Source organism: Engystomops pustulosus, chromosome 4 (genome assembly GCF_040894005.1).
Source record: "Engystomops pustulosus chromosome 4, aEngPut4.maternal, whole genome shotgun sequence".
Classification (NCBI taxonomy): Eukaryota; Metazoa; Chordata; class Amphibia; order Anura; family Leptodactylidae; genus Engystomops; species Engystomops pustulosus.
This window is the reverse complement of record NC_092414.1, coordinates 211,088,444-211,105,049: the sequence shown is the minus strand read 5'-3', so window position 1 is coordinate 211,105,049 and position 16,606 is coordinate 211,088,444. Positions and strand designations below refer to the sequence as shown.

The following is a 16,606-nucleotide window of genomic DNA, read 5'->3' as shown; positions in this document are numbered from 1 at the left end:
TGCAAAAATAATGAGATGGATGTACAAAATTGTGTCTGAATATTAATGGCTAATGGGGACACCATAAGTGTGGGTATCATACATATTGGGATTTGCTCAGTGCAGGCTCATTCAGTGAATATGAATGGTAACCGCCCAATGTCTGTGTTCAGCAGTGCCCGGAAGGTACGTTGTGATGACATCAATGCTGGCAGAGACTTGCCGTAATACAGAGAGCTAACGACTCTCTGTATCGCCATGGCAATGGATAAAACTTCCATCCGGAAGACCATATCGACGTCCCGGGACATACCTCCCGCCGGACGAGACAGACCCCTGAAATCCAAGGAAATCCTTAGATCCACGGTCTGACTGTGCACCGGAACGCCCCTTTCGGAACGCCCCTTTGCGTCACGTCGGGTATAGTGCAGCGTGCGCAACAAATATGTCGCAGTCACTCGATAAATACATGTGCAAGCAGTTTGCGCTGAAAAGAAAGTGCAAAGTCAGACCAAAAACTGGCGCAGGGGCTTTAATAAACGTGGAAGGAGGTGCACGTATGGAAGGAAGTTGTACTTTTGTACCTAAATTTGTCTCAGCGTTTTCTCAACCATGGGGTCTGAAAATGGAGCAAATCAAAGAAAACATAGATACATGAATAGATACATCAGGAACACCGCAACAGACAAGCACAATTTCAACCAACACCCTGCAAAAATTTTTTAAGAACCTCCTAAAAATAATAAAAAAACAAGTCAAAACAAAGAAACATGTCCCCCTATGTCTCTTTCCACACTATGTGATCCTGGGCTGTGCGTCTATGTGACTGTGTATGGGCAGCTGTACAGGCAGAGTACAGCACCGAGTGCACTCATCCAAGAGGGGGAGAAGCTTCCTAGAAATGTAACCCTCCCTTCTCACAAGTAGCTTTAAATCTCTCCCTTTATAATTTTAAGAATGTTTTTAACTATTGTTATCATTTGTTTGATTTCTTTTAACATTTCCATAATTACAGGAAACAATAGGCTAAATTCTGCTTTAGAAACCCCCCTCTTTCACTTCTGCTGTTGGTACAGTCCAATAGTTTCTGATTGGTCAAAAAAGTTGGAGAAACTTGTGTGACAGCTGCAGCAAGAATGGTGGATCAGGTCTGACAGAGCAAAACTGCCCCATGAATGAGGGGGCAGAGCAGGAGGATAGCAGAAGCAGCGCCCCCTGTGCCAGCGCCCCCTAGGGGTATGACCCGACTGCAGGGGAGATGAGAAAAGTAAGTAGTAGGAGCTTCATGTGATAACCATTTCATTCACTTGTCTTTGCAAAGAGGTTTTGCAGTAGATGCATTGTATGTTACATGGCAATAGCTGCTGCAGAACTTCTTTGCAGTTCATAAATTTGAGATCTAGCAACACTGTAGCTTGGAGGTGGTGCCGGTAATGGGAAAACTAGGTGTGAGGGAGGTAAAAGTGTATGTGTCACTTATTTTATTATTATTATTGTGGTTATTGTTGATATTGTGAAATTCTGGCATTTAATAATCCACAAATTCTAATCATCTTAAAATATTGGTAATAACAGATAATTTTACATTTCCCAAGATCAGACCTACACCGGTAAGAAATAGTGAAATTCCTTTAATCCAGCATCCAATAATCCAGAATCTGACTGGGTGATGTTTAAAACAGAATATTGTGTAACAATCATAACAATCTTAAATCACGAGGAATAGTGAAAATCATTAAAGGGAACCCGTCACCACATTTTTAACAAATCCAGGTAGTGACAGGTTCCCATAGAGCCCTAGTAACTTACTGATGCCTTTCTTTTAGGTAAAAATTGTTCCCCTGAGATTCCCATATATTCAACTTTATAGTTTTACCTGGTATCTAAGCATGGCTACAGCGAGTCAAGGTGGGCGTGGCCTCCTCGGGACTAAATCCAGCAGCTCCTCCTCATCCTATCTCTGTATGCAGCTGATATGTTATGTGACAAGGGTGACATCTTCGCAGGTCTTTTAAAATTTTAGCATTTGAAAACTGTACACCAAGGATATATCTCAGGAAATCGCAGCATATTGTATCACAGCAGCATGGAGAGGAGCAGAAGTCCATAGAGGCTGCTGCGATTGTTTTATGTGGTCAGATATGTACATGGGGTACAGTTTGCTAATGTTAAGTAGCTAAAGGACCTGTGATGATGTCACCCTGGTCACATGACATTAGGCCACACCCCCTAGACTCGCTCCAAAGCTGCATAGATACCGGGCAAGATTTTATTAGTATCTGAGGGAAACTATTTTTAGCTAAAAGAAGTGTGTCAGATAGTTACTAGCGCTTTATAGGAACCTGCCTCTAGCTGTATTTGTGAAAAATGTGGTGACAGGTTCCCTTTAAATCCTTGAATCCGGAATGTAATAAACTGTTTAATAAATTGTTTGAATATCGGAAAATTTCCAAAATCTATTCCTTTAATCCAGCATCTAATAATCCAGGAATTCTAATAATCTGGGCCAAATTTTTGACAGAATATCATATTTTAAATCTCAAACAAACAAATATGGTCAGCTCACCCTGATGGAAACGGCTTGTAGCACCTGGACGACTCCACGCACGGATCACTCTTGGCCCCAGAGTAACATGATTAGCAGTGAACAACAAGAAGAAAAAAGATCTCTTCGTATGATCCAGCTCAAAGGAGACACCAGGAATAAAATCTTCAAGGCTTTATTAGTAGATAAAACAGGAACATAATAGCCACGGGATACACATGTCACAGCATAGCGGTCTACGCGTTTCGGATATCACATATCCTTATTCATGACTACCTTTGTGATGCATACAAGGCAATATATACCATTTGAAGGAAAACATGGGGTGGATTTCCTCACATGTTCAATATACAGTTTTTTTTTTTTTTTAACAAGTAAATTTTTTATTAAACATTTTGCATATAGTAACAAAGGATATGTACGGTCAATCATACAAATATCATTATAATACAAGGCATATTATAGGATGTTTATACAAAGGGTAATCATCATTTTTATTTCACATCTAAAGATGATCTATAGCCTGCATGGTTCCCAGCGGTTCTGGCTGTTCAGTAAAAAGAATCATGTCGAGACCAAAACTCTATTTATTTGCATATAATCCTTCTTGCAATAAATTTTAGGCTTGTAGCATTTGTTTCATGACCCGTTACTCTATTATTGATTTTGATATGACTGTACCGTGATAGTTAGAAAAGGAAAAGAAGAACAACAGTAAACCAATAACTCTTTGGGCCTTTTTTTTTAGTGTCCTCCTCCTTCCTGAGGGAGGGGGAAATGGTATGATAGCTAGGGAAGGGAGAAAAATTTGTTAGCAGAACCTGAATAGCAGTGGTGTACAATCTCATGGTTCTAAAGAGTAAAAGGAAAACATATAAAGGTGCCGGTGGTGCTATATATCGGACTAACTCCTCTGACTCCCCTTATTCTGAGAGCCCTCTGATTCCGGGATCAAGACTGGGGAAAGATATCAACCATGGGTTCCATATGTTACTGAAATTTGCGAGAGAGTTACTTCTGATTGCTAATAGTTTTTCTAATGCGCAATGTTCCGATACTATCTCTATTAATGCACTTTTGTTTGGTGCATCAATATCCTTCCATTTCCTTGCTATCAAAAGTTTAGCCGCTAGTAAGATATGACCCACTAGTTTTCGATCTTTTTTATTGATTTTATCTATACCTATATGTAGTAAGGCCAGAGCTGGTCTTGGGAAAATTTTGTTTGCTGCTATTGAGCTGCAGAGGGCAAAAACCTCTTTCCAGAATGGGCTAATCTTCCTACATTTCCAAAATATATGAAATATTGTGCCCTCTTCCCCACAATCTCTCCAACACTCGCTCTTGGTGCCTGGAAAAATTTTGGCTAGTCTGCTCGGTACCATGTACCATCTTGTTGTCAATTTGTGTTGGACCTCCATTAGCTTAGCTGACTTGGATGCTTTTGAAGCCCAATAATTTGCTTGTTTCCATTCTCTCTCATTGATGGTCTTTCCTAAGTCTCCCTCCCATTTAGCTAATGCCGATATCCTACCCGGTGAATGTGCCTTTCTTAGGGTTTCATAGACAGCCTTTGTATTTTTTAAGGCTTTGATCGGTTTGTCCTCTATATAGTTGGCCATATTCAATGGAACTGGCAATTTAGGACCCTTTAATTTGGAGGTAACATTTTTCACTTGTTCATATAAGAGAAAGTCAGACTCGTTTATATTGAATTTGTCTCTCAATTGTTGGAATGAAGCAATTTTATTTCCCTCCCATATCTCGCTTACTGTTTGTATGCCTTTTTGAATCCAATGTTGGATTGGAAGGCTCGGGTTGACGATTCTTATTGCAGCTAAAGGGATGTTGACTAGTTTTGTTCTGGGGGAGATAGCAAGTGCAGCCTCAAAGGTTTGCTTCCATACCTCTACTGATACCCGCACTGTTGGGATCGCTTTAGGTGGAAGGGGGATGTCCCTCCACGCTGAGTGTGCTATTAGGAGGTTATTAAGGGGTATACCTCCTGTTAGGTGAGCTTCTATTTGTGGCCATGTTGAGTTGTGTTGTTTACAGCACCAAACTTTACTTTGTTGGAACATGAAGGACTTATGGTACAGGTATAAGTTGGGGACTCCCAAACCTCCTTCTTCTTTAGGCGTTTGTAGGGTTTTAGTGTTGACTCTAGGTTTGTGCCCATTCCATATATACTGCAACATTTGTTTTTGGAATTTAGAAATCATATATTTGGGTATGGGGATAGCTAGTGTTCTGAAAGCGTATAAGAGTTTTGGCAATATCATCATCTTATAGATCGTAATTTTTCCTATCCAGGAGTGTTCAAGTGGACTTATAGCTTTTATTTCCTCTTGTAGTTTGTGGTACAGCGGAAGAAAATTTACAGAGATTAAATTTTTTTGGGGGATACAAATTTTTATGCCCAGGTAAGGAACACTTTCCTTTTCCCATTTAAATGGGAATTTTCTAGAAATTTCAGATCTCAATTGAGGGTTCACATTGCATCCTAATATAAGTGATTTATTTGCGTTTACTTTATAATATGAGACTCTTCCGAAGTCCTCCAAAATTTGTGTGGTCTTACGTAAGGAGGAAATTGGGTTTGATAGGGCTAAAACCACATCGTCCGCAAAGAGGCCGATTTTGTGCTGTCTTGTGCCACATTGAATGCCCTCTACCTCAGGTGCCATTCTTATTGCCTCCGCCAGGGGTTCCATCACCATGACGAAGATAAGTGGGGATAATGGACACCCCTGCCGAGTTCCATTGGTAATCAAAAAGGGGTCTGAAAAGTATCCGTTGGCCATGACTTTGGCAGATGGAGCCGTGTATAATGCTTTTATGGCTTTTACTATGGGTCCCCCGAACCCGAACTTCTCCAGCACTGCAAAAGCGAACTGCCAATGTATCCTGTCGAATGCCTTCTCCGCATCCAAGGTAAGGAGCAGAGAAGGCATCCGAGAGGCTTCCATGGAAGACACCAGATCTAGGACCCTCCTTGTCCCATCAGGAGCTTGTCTACCCTTCGTGAATCCAACCTGATCTAAATGAATCAGATCCGGAAGAACCTTGAGCAGCCTATTTGCTATTAGCTTCGCATATATTTTTATGTCGCAGTTTAATAGCGAAATAGGACGAAAGTTTGCCGGAGTGGAAGGTTCCTTGCCTGGTTTGGGTAGTGTCACTATTGTAGCTTCCAGCATCACTGGAGGGAGGGTTCCTTTTACCATGATTTCGTTGAATGCTCTGACCATGTGATTGCCCAGGACATGAAAAAAGGCCTTATAATATTCATTCCCAAATCCATCTGGACCCGGAGCCTTATCTTTTGGTGAGCAAATTATGATTTTCTCTAGCTCTTGTAAAGATATTGGGGAGTTGAGAGCCTCAAGGTGTGAGGTTAAAACAAGGGGAAGCTTGATCTTGTCTAGGAATTCTTTTATCTTATCATAAGTGGGTTGATGCGTTTGCTTATCTTCCTTTAAATTATATAAATTTTTATAGAAGTCTCTAAACATGTTGGAGATTTTATGGGGGTGGGTTTCTTTTTTCGTGGGGTCCTCTGGTTTGTATAAGAAAGGGATGGATGATTTGGTTTTGGGCGGTTGCACCCCTCGGGCCATTAACTTGCTAGGCTTGTTTATGGCCGAGTAGTAAGTTGCTTTTGTAGCATTTAGTTTCCTATTATATTGGGATAATAGTGCTGCCCTAAGGGATTGTCTCGCTTCCATTAATGCTTTATAACTATTTGGGCAATTTTTCTTATGTAGTACCTCCTCATGTAATTTGATTGCTGTCAGGCATTCGTCTATTTTCTTTTCCCTTGATTTTTTATGCTGTGCACTGATTTGCATCAGGGTGCCTCTTATAGCTATCTTGTGAGCTGCCCACAATTCCACCTCCGTTATCCCATCTACATTATTTGTACAAAAGAATTCCTTCATATCCTTCTCAACCTTTTTTTTAAATGAGGGAAGATGGAATAGGAAAGGGGAGTTTCTCCACACTCGATTTGGGAACAGTTTAGGGGCCAAGGACACTTCTAGAAATATGGGTGCGTGATCTGACCATGTGATCACTCCTATTTCTGATTTGGATATCCATGGTAATGTGTTCCTGTCTGATAGGAATAGATCAATTCTGGAAAAGGACCTATGCCTATGGGAGAAAAAGGTGTATTCTCTCAGGTCTGGATTCAAGCATCTATAGCAGTCATGTAATCCTAGTTTAAACAACCCTGGGCCTAGGGATGATGGGCATGTTCTATTGCTTGAAGTGGAGTCCAGCTTTATATCTGGAACTAAATTAAAGTCGCCGCATAAAATCAAGTTTCCCTCCTGTACCTTTCTGACCTTTTTCATTAGTCTGTTTAAGAAGCGTGTTTGAGCAGAGTTTGGGCTGTATACATTAACTAGTGTGAAGCGAAATGATCTGATTGAACCCACTAGTATTATATATCTGCCCCCCTCATCTATTATGGAAGAATGGACAGTGATATCTGTCCCTTCTTTGATGGCTATGGTGACCCCTGCTATTTTTTTACATGCTTTAGCAGATAATATGGTAGGGAATTTATGGTGGGAGAATTTTGGACTTTTCGTTTGAGAAAAATGCGTTTCTTGTATGCAAACTATGTCTGCTTTCTCTTTTAATGCCTCTTTCCACAGTGAAGCTCTTTTGAATGGGGAATTAAGTCCTTTGGTGTTTAAACTCATAATTCTAATTGTCATTTTCCCTATTTTTTATCTGCTCTACCACCTGCTAGACTATATCTTAATGTTATGTTATTTCCCTTCTTCTTGTTGGAATATTGAATTGTGCCCAAAACAAAACTTAAAACAACAAATCTAATGGTGTGTCTGAAAGCACACAACAAGTAGAGCCTAAAGGAGGTGGAGGGGACACTTAGATCCTGCTGCCACTCCCTAGTCAGGACTCTACAACTATAACATAAAACATATAAAAAACATACTATAGCAATTAGCATCGGGTATGCAGGAGAGTTGTGCATCCTGCGTAATCAGGGGGTTAAGTTCACCTGGGGCCTTTCGGCCTGCTCCTGTAGCTTTCATGGCAAGTTCTTGGAGTGAAGTTAAGCGACTTCCCAGTCCTTTTCCATCGTCGTTGGTTTCCTTTTCTCTGGTGGTTCAGCTATCTTGAGGTTCCAAGAATCTAGCAGAGGAAGACCGGCTTCAGGGGTCAGGATGGAGTGAAAAATCCCGTCTTTCCTTATCAGGAGCTTCAATGGAAAACCCCATTTATAGGGGATATTGTTAGATCTCAATGTATTCGTAATTGCTCCAAACCTCTTCCGAGCCTGCAAGGTTGCTTGTGATAGGTCGACAAATAATTTTATCCCTGAATAAGGCTCTGGAAGATTCTGCAGTTTCCGAGAGGCTGACATTAGCATGTCTTTGACGTGGAAATAGTGGATCCTCGCTATAGTGTCTCTTGGGAGGTTATCTGGCAGTGTCTTTGGTTTGGGCAACCTGTGAGCTCTGTCAAGCAGACATTCATGCTTTGGGATATTCGGAAGCACTTTAGCTATTAATTGAGAGATAAAGTCATTCAAATCTGCTGGAGGGATGGATTCGGGAATGCCTCTAAATTTGACATTATTCCTCCTTCCTCTGTCTTCCATATCTGCAATCTTTAGTCTCATCTTCTCCACCTCCTCTTCCAGCCCATAGTGCGCATCTATAAGCTCATTGTGGGAGCTAGTAACCTCTGCCATTTTATTTTCCAACTGGTCCACTCTCCCTCCTAGATCGTCAATAGATGTATTAAGTGCAGCTGAAACCTGTGACAGGTCCTTTTGGATTGACCCCTTCAGTGCCAGTATCAAGTTCTTGATATAGGTTTCAGAGGCCGGTTGATCAGAGCTTGGAAGCTCTCTAATGGGGTCTGTCTCTCTTTCATGCCCCTCTGGTGTACCTGTGAATGAAGGGTTCATCCTCGGTCTCTGTTTATCCGGGCTTTGGCTTGGTGAGGGACTTTGTCTCTGCGGAGTCGGCGCCATTTTGGACATGCCGTTGCGGCTGTTTTCTCCTTCAGCACCATCTGATCCTGTGTCGCTCCGGGGTGAGATCGCTCCCTCCTCTCTTCCCTTCTCCGGTGGAGGTCTCCGGTCCCGGGACTCAGGAATTGCCGGTGAGTTTCCTCTGCTCTGTGTGAGTGAGGGAGAGTTATAGCATGACTGATCGTCGCCATCTTGTGAGAGGTTTGAGACATGCGGTCTCGATGTGAAGAAGTCTGTCAGGCGTTTCGGGCCGGTTTTTGCTGTTCTTTTCCGAGTCATCATGATAAGGGGTCTTCTGCAGCACTCCCCGGTATATTTGGGAAAGCTTTCTGTCGCTCGTTTTCACGTCGCTAGCAGGCCTAGAGACGGAGCTCCTTCTCACACGTCCGTCTCAGAGCACATCCAGGCCACGCCCCCCAATATACAGTTTTTTAACAATAGAGCCTAATGCATCCACATAAAAACATATGAGAACAAATATTATCAATATAATACAAATACTTAATAGTGACAAATCATGTCTAACCTTTTATTCATACCTTTGGGAACTCTTGTATCTAAAGTGAAGATCCAGAAGGTCTCACGATTGAGCAACTTCCGTTTGTGATCTCCACCACGAGCAGGTTTCCATACTTTTTCAAAGCCCATGAAGGCAAAGGAACTACAATCCCCATGATGCATAGCTTGGAAATGCCGGGAGGCCATAGAGATATTAACTGCATCGCTATTTCTCGCATCTAAAAGATGTTTTCTGATCCTGGTTTTAAGGGGACCTCCTGTATATCCAACATATTGAATGTTACAACTTTTGCAAATGATTGTATAAATAACATTTGAAGTGTTACAATTTATGAAACCGGAAATTTTATATCTCAAACCCGTACTGCAAGACACAAATTCTTTTGAAGGACTAGCAAATTTACAACATAAGCAGATATTATGTCCACATCCATAAAAGCCTTTAGTGGACAACCACGTATCTTTTGATTTTTTAATACTAGATGAAAATAGACTTGGTGAAAGAATTGAGTTAAGGGTTGTTGCTTTTCTAGAAATAAAATTTACTTTGTTTCCCAAAACTTTTGATACCTTGTTATCTGTGTGCAGTAATGGGAGATATTTACGTACAATATCTACCACCTCTCTATATTGATTGCTGTAGGTAGTTGAAAACACCACTGATGTCTTATCTTTTGGCCTGTCCCTTTTCTGTTGTTTAGTTCTATATATCAAATCCTCTCTATCGATCTCGTCAACAGTACGGCATGCCCTGTCTAACATCCATTTAGGATATTTTCTTTTGGAAAGTTTATTGCATACATTTTCCTTTTCAGTGTTATATGTGACTGGGTCTGTACAATTTCTTTTGGTTCTTATAAGCTCCCCAACAGGGACATTTTTTATGACGTGAGGTGGATGACATGATGTAGCCTCCAAAATAGAGTTGGTAGCTGTAGGTTTAATATAAGGGGAAATTGAAACATGGTCCATACCTTTGAGGCTAATATCTAAGAAATTAATAGAGTCATGATTATAAGTAAACGTGAATTTTAAGTTCATGTCATTTCTGCTGACAAAATCCACAAAGAGGGTAATGTCATTTACCGGTCCCTCCCATATCAGGAGGAGATCGTCGATGTAACGACCATACCACCTGATATGGGAGAGAAACGGATTGGATGGGGAAAACAAAAAGGTTTCCTCCCAGTATGACATATAGATATTTGCCAGGGAGGGAGAACATCTCCCCCCCATGGCCGCACCACATTTTTGAACAAAAAATCTGTTATCAAATAAAAAATAATTATTTTTGAGTAAAAACTCTACAGATTCTAGCAAAAATTCCCGGATCTCGTTGGTCTATTTACTATATTTTTCTAAATGGTACGCCAAGGATTTAAGGACCATAGAATGTTCTAAAGAGGGATACAGACCTATGACATCACATGATAACCAAAAGGACGTAGATTTATTCCATGGGTAGCCATCCAGCAAAGAGATGACATGTTTTGTATCTTTTAATAAACCTGGCAAAGAAACAACCAGTGGCTGCAATAGTTGGTCCACCCAGGCACTCAATCTTTCATTAATGGACCCAATTCCTGCCACAAAGCCGCGTTCCCACACATTTTGAAACGCAACGTAAAAGGCTCGTCCTTTCCATTGCGTTTTATAAACATGTGATCTCAGGAGGAGCCTTTATGTTGCGTGAACCGCAAACGTCATGTGTGCACGCGGCCTAAATTTCCAGAGGCCGGTCCTTCACTCACAGGGAAAAGTGAAATTACTTTAACCCGACATCTTTAATCCAGGAACTCTAACCATTTCTAGTTATCAAAATTCCTTTAATCAGGAATCCAATAATCCATAAACTCCAAAAATTCTGCATTTTTGTAATAAGTTCAGACTTTGCTTTTTGTGTAGCTTTCTATGACCACCCAATAATGCAGGATTAAAGGAATGTTACTAAAATAGCATAATCCATAACACCCAATAGATCAGTGATTTTCAACCTGTGTGCCACGGCACACTAGTGTGCCGCGACACAAGGTTGAGTGTGCCGCGGGGGAAAGTTGCCCGAACTAGGCTGCCCCGGTGTCGAGCTGCCGCCGCGCCCCCGTATTTCTGCCCCATACTTACCTCCAAGTCCCACGTCGGCGATCCGCCCGTCTTCTGTAGCTCCTGTACCGCGCAGCCCATGTCACGTGACTGACGCGACCTGACGTCAGGTCGCGTAAGTCACGTGACCAGAGGCGCGCGGTGCAGGAGCTACAGAAGGTGAGCGGATCGCCATTAGGAGTGAAGGAGACGTCAAGAAGACATCAAAGGTAAGTATATAGGGTTATTATTTGTATAAGGAAGGTAGCTAGGGTTTTTTTTTTTATTAGTAAAGGTAGGCTGGGGCTTTTTATTTGTTAAGGGGGGCCTCTAGGGCCTTTTAATTAGTAAAGGGGGGCCTCTAGGGCCTTTTAATTAGTAAAGGGGAGCCTCTAGGGCCTTTTAATTAGTAAAGGGAGGCCTCTAGGGCCTTTTAATTAGTAAAGGGGGGGCTCTAGGGCCTTTTAATTAGTAAAGGGGGGGCTCTAGGGCCTATTAATTTGTAATGGGAGACCGCTAGGGCCTTTTTATTAGTAAAGGGAGGCAGCTAGGGGCTCTTGATTAGTAAAGGGAGGCAGCTAGGGCCTTTTTATTAGTAAAGGGAGGCAGCTAGGGCCTTTTTATTAGTAAAGGGAGGCAGCTAGGGGCTTTTTATTAGTAAAGGGAGGCAGCTAGGGCCTTTTTATTAGTAAAGGGAGGCAGCTAGGGCCTTTTTATTAGTAAAGGGAGGCAGCTAGGGCCTTTTTATTAGTAAAGGGAGGCAGCTAGGGGCTTTTTATTAGTAAAGGGAGGCAGCTAGGGGCTTTTTATTAGTAAAGGGAGGCCGCCAGGGGCTTTTTATTAGTAAAGGGAGGCAGCTAGGGGCTTTTTATTAGTAAAGGGAGGCCGCTAGGGGTTTTTATTAGTAAAAGGAGGCAGCTAGGGGCTTTTTATTAGTAAAGGGAGGCATCTAGGGGCTTTTTATTAGTAAAGGGAGGCAGCCAGGGGCTTTTTATTAGTAAAGGGAGGCAGCCAGGGGCTTTTTATTAGTAAAGGGAGGCAGCCAGGGGCTTTTTATTAGTAAAGGGAGGCAGCCAGGGGCTTTTTATTAGTAAAGGGAGGCAGCCAGGGGCTTTTTATTAGTAAAGGGAGGCAGCCAGGGGCTTTTTATTAGTAAAGGGAGGCAGCCAGGGCCTTTTTATTAGTAAAGGGAGGCAGCTAGGGCCTTTTTATTAGTAAAGGGAGGCAGCTAGGGCCTTTTTATTAGTAAAGGGAGGCAGCTAGGGCCTTTTTATTAGTAAAGGGAGGCAGCTAGGGCCTTTTTTATTAGTAAAGGGAGGCATCTAGGGGCTTTTTATTAGTAAAGGGAGGCAGCTAGGGCCTTTTTATTAGTAAAGGGAGGCATCTAGGGGCTTTTTATTAGTAAAGGGAGGCAGCTAGGGGCTTTTTATTAGTAAAGGGAGGCAGCTAGGGGCTTTTTATTAGTAAAGGGAGGCAGCTAGGGGCTTTTTATTAGTAAAGGGAGGCAGCCAGGGGCTTTTTATTAGTAAAGGGAGGCAGCTAGGGCCTTTTTATTAGTAAAGGGAGGCCTTTTATGACTGTTTTAGTGTCATTTTGTGCTATTTTGGTTGGTGGTGTGCCCCAGGATTTTCTAAGTATAAAAAGTGTGCCGCGGCTCAAAAGAGGTTGAAAATCACTGCAATAGATTACTCATACAAACTGCATTACTCATATCCCCCAGCAGATGGCGTGATTGTGCACGGTATAAATTCTCTTCCCACTGTACAGAAGCCATGGAATCTCTGAGAAAAGACATTTTTTGAGTGAAAATATTGCATTTTATTGTAAGATATTAAAAATAGATGTTACGTGGCTACCCAGGGATGATTTCTATATCAGTGATGTTGATATGAAGTGCCGGTGGATTTGCCCTTTAAATTTCTTCGCTCTCCCCATATGTTCTGTATGAAATCTACTGCGGCTCCGGACGGGAAGTGATTTGTGTATTTCTAGATATTTGTCTGTTCAAGGTTTTACTATTGCGGCCATCAATTCTGTGCCGTCATCTGGGGTTTAATTTGTTTTGCGCCGCTATGCCTTGTGGGTAAATTTCTCTTTTGGGATAATCTTCTGCGTGAGATTTTTAGAGATTTACGGCGGCTTATAGCGCAGGTTTACAGTCTGGATTTCTTCTCCTGCTTCTTTGTGATGAATTGTTTCATTCAGAAGCGTCAGGACTGTACGAATAATAATAATTGCTGATCCAGATCAATGACTGCTCTCTGAGGAGGTGGTGAAGGAGCTGAGGGTTTGTCACAATGTGCACATTCAGAAAGTAGATGGGTCACTGATATAGAACTGGTTAAATTGCTCTCTTCCTGACTAGTGTGGTCACTAGTCATATCCGTCAGCGAGCTATGAAGGGTGTATGAAGAGGGCTCATGGGCTGACCCCTCTTCATACAGACATGGGGTTAGCTGCATATTACAGCAAACACCCATTGCTAACACCCAAGGTCGGTGCCATTGGAGATCGGTTGCCATTAAAGCCTCGGTTCTTCGTCAGACCAGAGGCTGTATGGTTTCTGAAGATTCGTTACAATGTGCCAGTGGCTCATTTAATGAATACAGGCGGTCCCCTACTTAAGAACACCCGACTTACAGACGACCCCTAGTTACTAACGTACTTTAGCCTTAGGCTACAAAAAACAGCTGTAACAGTTATTAAAGGTGTCTGCAATGAAGATGTATTGTTAATCCTGGTTCTTATGACAATCCAACATTTTTAAAATCCAGTCACCTAGACCAAAAGAATTTTGTCTGGGGTTACAATGATAAAGTATACAGTTCCGACTTACATACAAACTCAACTTAAGAACAAACCTACAGAACCTATCATGTACGTAACCCGGGGACTGCCTGTACTGTGTAAAAACGCCATATATTGCAATACAGTAGTATTGCAGTATATGGTAGGAACTATCGGACCATCTAGGGTTAATCTGTGAAAAAATAAATTTTATAAAGTTGAAAAAATAAAAAACATTAATAACATATTAAAAATTCAAATCACCCCCCTTTCCCTAGAACTGACATAAAACTAAATGAACTGCGAAAATCACAAACATGTCAGGTATCGCCGCGTCTCAAAATATAAAACCGGTTATTGCCGGCGGTGAACCACATAACAGAAATTAGCGCCCAATTGTCCAAAATGGTAGATGTATCATTTGGAGCGCACAGTGAAAGTCGTAAAAACTGAGCCCACAAGAAAGTTGCGCGAATGCAGGTTTTTTTCGCCAATTTCACCACATTCGGAATTTTTTTCCAGCTTCCCAGTACACGGCATGAAATAATAAATAACGTCACTGAGAAGTAAAATTTGCTACTCAGAAAAAATAAGCCCCCGCACAGCTCTGAACATGGAAAAATGAAAATGTTATAGATTTTTGAAGGCGTGGAATGAAAAATTAGCAGAAAAAGCGTTGTCCGTAAGGGGTTAAATTGATTTGACTAAAAGCTGAACTTATTATTTCAGTATTTCTCTTCTTTTGTTAAATTCCAACTACAGACGGACAGCGGAGCGCTGTGGTGGGTCACCAACATACGTACACTGATACCTCACTACTATAATAAGTTACCGGGGCCTAGTGTCCACATGAAGCCTAGAAGGTAGTAACAGCAACTCCCATCACTCTGATGACATCATCACATAGAGTCCAGTGATGTCACTTTACAGAAACCTTAGGCCCCTTCCACACTTGCGTTGCAGATCACGTCAGAGTCTGATCAGGGGCGATCAGGGTTTGGTCAGTGAAAAACTGACATTTTTCATCGGAGTTCAATCCGTTTTCAGTCAGAGTTTGTTCAGTGTCTCAGTTTTTCACGCATGTTTTTAATGCAATTTCAATTCGTTTTTCACGCACAGATAACGCACTGGAAAGGACTCAGGGCTGAGCTCTATTGTTTCTATGGTAATTGCTGCGTGAAAAACGCATTGCACTTGCAAGTGCCTCAGAGTGCGATGCGTTTTTGATGCGTCTCCATAGACTTGTATGGTGCGTTTTTCACGCACGTGACTTGCAAAAGTAGAGCATGCCGAGGTTTAAACGCGCGTTTAAAAAAAAAAACGTGCGTGTGTACGTAAAAAAATGGAAGCCGTAAAAAACCCATTGATTATGGGTCATAGTGCAATGCAAGTTCTGCGCGTCAAAAGCACGCGAAAGAACACGCACATGAAAAACGCACGTGTATAAGGGACCTCACACTAGCTCCTATTAACTGGACTGGAGGAACCAAACCTCCTTTAGCAGGACTTTAAAAAAAAGCCCCCTCTATGCCCCATGGAAAATTATAAGGCCCTAAAGGTCTGAATCCTCTAAAAAAAAATATGTAATGACCCCCTTTGTGTCCCAAACTGTGTAAGTGGCCACCTTTGTGCCTCTGAGGCCTCTTCTGACCCTTGTGGCGTGGGCCAGTGATATCATCTCCGCCCTGGTGCGTGGAGCCTGCGCCTTCACTTTTCTATGAGATTCAAATGTCTGTGAGATTCAATGGGGAACTGGGTGCCGACTGCTAATGATCCCCTGCAAAATACTGTGCCAATTCTGTCCCTGGTCTAACTGAATGGTGACACTACAGCTATAAGGATTTGGGCACTGAGGCATGCTGGGAGTTCTGTAACCTGTTGTATACATTTCTGGCCTGCAGAGGGCAATGAAATTCTTAAAAAATAATGTGTAAATGTGTAAACACATATGCACCGGGGCCTAGCCTTTTCTTGGGGCCTGGAGGCAGCCGGGGCCCAGAATACCGGAGTGGCTGGCGGTTGCGGCCTAGGCATGCTGTGGTCACGGTGCTTGGTACGGGGACCGGAGGGCTGTCCCATGGCCTGGCAGGTCTCCAGCAGGTGGTGTGTGCAAGAAATTATATGGGGGAGAGGCTGTGGTGCTGGTTCTCCCTGGGGCAACCCCTTAGTGTCCGTAGTATATGTCCCTGGGTAATGGATGGGGGAGCCCGTGGTGGTGATACAGCCATATCCAGGGATCAGACGAGGCAACGTTTTGCAAAAGTAACTCACGGTTCTTTACTGGAACAACTGCAGGCAACGAGCCAAACGATCTGGTTACAGATTCCGGATTACAGGATGATTCCGGATTACTGGAGTGGTCATGGAGAGTGATCCTGAGGAGTCTGTTCACCAGCCTGGTAGTAGGTGCAGGCTGGGATGTAGCTGTGTCCAATACTGGAAGCTGCAGCTTTGTCCTGGGTGGTGGTTCTATGCGAAGCACTGAAGGTGTGCTACACACTATCTCTCTGGTCACTGACAGATGATTTGTTCTCTTGTAAGAGAGCTGGTGGTAAGACCCTAGCTCCTCCCTGTCCAGGAGGTTTTATTGTAAGCTGGTCATGTGGTGGCTCACTCTCCAATCACACTCCATTTCCCATAAAGGAATGCAATTGGATAATAATTCACATAACTTTAACCCT

General features: G+C 42.4%; 1 protein-coding gene across 1 annotated transcript in view; it reads left to right on the top strand.

The window, feature by feature from the left end:
* The first annotated feature begins 1,099 nt into the window (after positions 1–1,099).
* LOC140128264 (acetylcholinesterase-like) overlaps positions 1,100–16,606 on the top strand; it is a 64,453-nt gene continuing 48,946 nt past the window's right edge. The window contains exon 1 of the mRNA XM_072149836.1: positions 1,100–1,246. The gene's annotated coding sequence lies outside the window, so the exon portion shown is untranslated. The remainder of the gene's footprint in view (positions 1,247–16,606) is intronic.